Genomic DNA, 3,999 nt, shown 5'->3' on the forward strand with positions numbered 1-3,999 from the left:
CCACAAGCACTTATTGATTATCAAGTCTAATTCATTAAGTAAGTTATAAATTGAACAAGTTAGGCAAGGCTCTGACCAACTCTATTATTACCTCCTTGAGGTTGTGGACTATTCCTTTTCTGTGTCCTCCTTGCATGAAAAAATATGTGTTCAATCTGTAAATGTGGATGATGACAAAGACTATGTTTATTACACAGAAGTAATTACAAAATAAACAGTAACTTTTGATGATTGAATAAAAACTTGGGGCTACTGAACCATAAATGCAGAATCCAGATTTTCTCTTGCTCAATTTATCGCAATGAAGCCCACTGTAAAGAGTATGTGTAAGAGAACAACAACAACAGCAACAACAAAATGAGATTGGGAATGTTCAGCAAGATGGTGATGGGACAAGTCGAACTGTAAAGATCTCTGCAAAGGGTGGCTCCTGAGGGCAGTTCCACGCACCCCCATGGCCACTACCTACACAGGGGGTGGCTGCTATAGCCAGTCCCATGAAGCAAAGTGCCTCCATCACACTACAGCCTCCACAGGGGATTGCTGCTGTGGTGGTTACCGGGTGCTGAACAGTTGCTATTGTTGTGGCTCTTGGCTCCAGCCCCCAGGGAATTCCCAGCTCCCTCCTCCATCCCAAGCCACCCATAGCACAGCAAGCTGTGGCACCCAGCTGCTTCGCTGATTCCCAGTGCCTGATGCCGGACACACACCATCGTCACCCATCATAGCTGATCAGTGGGGCTCTGATGAACGGAGAGAAAGGACCTGCAAAAGAGGAGCCACTCACCACAACTATTTTCCAGGCAGAGATTCATAATGCCCTGCCCATCTCCATGGAGTCTCCACCTTGTTTTCTAAGGTAACCTCACCAAAACAGGAGACAGAAGCCCCTCCTCTACGCTGAATCAGACACTGACAACTCAGTTTTGTGTGGCAGACCTGTCAGGCAGCAAGCCAAGGGAATTGACCCAAGATGTGAGTAACCCTGTTTGCTTGCCATGAGAGCAAAGGGGAGGGGCTAGAGATCAGAGCTGAAGAGACTTTAGACACTCAGGACATACCCCAGAAGCAGTCTGGTTTCTTATTTTAATTTTTCATTTTATTGTTTTGACTGTTTGTTTTGTTCACTTATGTTTGCTTTTTGATTTAGACTACCTTTGTGTTGGGGAAAAACACATCAAAAGGCATGATTTTATTGGACTGTCTTTGTGTGATTACCAGTATGTTTTAGGGAATTTTCTTTGTTTTTTACTCTTTTCTGGCCTTGTGTCTCCTTTCATTCATTAGTTGGTATGTATGTCTGTTTTCCCTCTTACTCTTCTCTCTCTCCAACTTCCTCTTGACCCCCTCCCCCCTTCTTCCATTACTTTCATTTTTCTTACTTCCTTTTGTTCCAGGGAGCAAACTTAAATCCCACTGCATGGACAGATTGTAAGGCAGTGGGAAGTGGGTTCCAGGGGGGCCATACACCTGTCAGTAGATACTAGGATCTGCAGATAGATTCTGAATCATGCTTCCCCCTTAAGTAAATCTCAAAACTGCAAAAAGTACAGCCCCCAACCCACAGTCCAGCCTCAAAAGTGAAGAAAGCCAGAAGATCCTCATAAGAAAGAACAGGAGACTGAATAAAAAGAAGTAAAAGCAACCCCACCATCCCTGAAAAACAGAATTAAAGAAGGGGAGGGAAAGGGGGAGAGAAAAATCTACACAAACGAAGAAAAACCAAAAGAAGAATATGGATCCCTCACAGACCCCTGGGAGGCCAGACACTGAGAAAAGAGACTTAGGAATGCAAACAATGAAGAGCCCCAGAATGACTGGTATAAAACTACAAACCCAGATATCAAGGCATTAATAGAGAGATTAAAAATAATTGAGGAGAGACAAGAGAAAAATAGGAAGGAGTTGATAACTGAGATAACAGTAGTAAAGAATACTGTGAATGAAATAAATAACAAATTGATAAGCATGGAAAGCAGAATTAGCCAACCAGAAGAAAGACTCTCAGAGCTTGAGGACCAAAATATAGAACTAACCCAAACTGTCAAAAATATAGAAAAGAAGCCTAGAAAGACAAAAAAAAAAAAAAACATTAAAGCTATGAGTGATTACTTCAAGAGACCAAACCTAAGAGTAATTAGACTTCCTGAGGCAGAAAGAGACAGAGACCACCCTGGAACAAACATTCCATAAAATTATTCAAGGAAACTTTCCTCATCAATGATGCAAAAATTCAAGCACAAGAGATTCAGAGAACCCCTGCAAGACAACAAATGAGAAGACCAACTCCCAGACACATAATAATTTGCCTAAACAAAGTAGATATAAAAGAAAAAATCCTAAAGGCAGCAAGAAAAAAGGGCCAGATTACCTACCATGGAAGACCAATTAGAATAGCAGCAGATTTACCTACAGAAACCCTGTAGGCTAGGAGAGCTTGGAGCCCTATCTTCAAAGTTCTAAAAGATAGACAATTTCAACCAAGAATAACCTACCCAGTCAACCTAAGCTTCATCAGTGAGGGAGAATTAAAATCTTTTCCAGATATCCAATCTCTAAGAATTTACGCTGCCACCAGACCACCTCCACAAGAAACACTTAAGAAAGTATTAAACACAGAAGAAAAGGAAAAAAGAACAACAACGTTCTTCACAAGAGTACAGGAAAATGATTAATAATACACATGAACCAACCCAAAACCAAAAAGAAAAACAACAGACAAACAGGAACAACAACAACTCTATAAGAGCCTCATAATAGGGATCAACTCTCACATTTTAATAATTAGCCTGAATGTGGATGGACTAAATGCACCACTGAAAAGACATGGAATGCCAAAATAGATAAAATATCACTATCACTAGGAACCAATATATTGCCTCCAAGAGACTCAACTCACTAGAAAGGATACTCACAGACTCAGAGTAAGAGGATGGGAAACAAATTTCAGGTGAATGGAACACAAAAGAAAGGAGGAGTCATGATCTTAATCTCAGACAAAATACCCTTTAAGCTATCAAAAACTAAAAAAGATACAGAAGGCCACTATATAATGATAAAAGGTTCAATCCATTAACAAGAAATATTCATCCTAAACATATATGCACCCAATGTAGAAGTGCCAACTTTCATAAAGCAGCTTCTGGGTAAACTCAGAAAAGATATTGACTCTAACACAATCATAGCTGGGGACTTTAATATCCCACTCACAACCCTAGACAGATCATCAGGACAAAAAATCAGTAATGAGATCCAGAATCTCAATGTGACTCTTGACTAAATGGACTATTTGATACCTACAGAACACTCCACCCAATGACCACAGAATATACATTCTACTCATCACCACATGGAATGTACTCTAAGATCAACCACATCCTTGGCCATATATCAAGCATAAACAGTTTCAAAAGAAAGATTGAAATTTTGCCATGCACCTTCTCAGACTATAGTAGAATAAAAATAAGCATCAACACCAACAAGGTTTCTCTCAAACCCACAAAGACATGGACACTAAACAGCATGATGCTAAACAACTCCTGGGTCAATGATGAAATCAAAACAGAGATTAAAAGATACCTGGAAACAAATGAAAATGAAGAAATATCTTACCAAAATCTCTGGGATGTCATGAAAGCTTTAGTAAGAGGGGAATTCCTATCTCCACAAACTCACATGAAGAAAATGGAAGGATCACAAATTAACAGCCTAACAAGTCACCCAAGGAAGCTGGAAAAGCAAGACCACCAAAACCCTAACTTCAGAAGAATCCAGATCACCAAAATAAAAGCCCAAATCTGGGACATAGAAGAGAAAAATATAATACAAAAAATCAATGAAGTAAAAAGTTGGTTCTTTAAAAGGATAAACAAGATTGGTGGTCCCCTAGCAAGACTGAACAACAAGAAGAGAGAAAAAGCCCAAATAAACACAATCAGAAACACAAAAGATGAAGTTACATCTGACCCTGAAGAAATACAAAAGATCATCAGAAACTCC

Source organism: Carlito syrichta, unplaced genomic scaffold (assembly GCF_000164805.1).
Source record: "Carlito syrichta isolate Samal-C Ts95f unplaced genomic scaffold, Tarsius_syrichta-2.0.1 Scaffold315153, whole genome shotgun sequence".
NCBI lineage: Eukaryota > Metazoa > Chordata > Mammalia > Primates > Tarsiidae > Carlito > Carlito syrichta.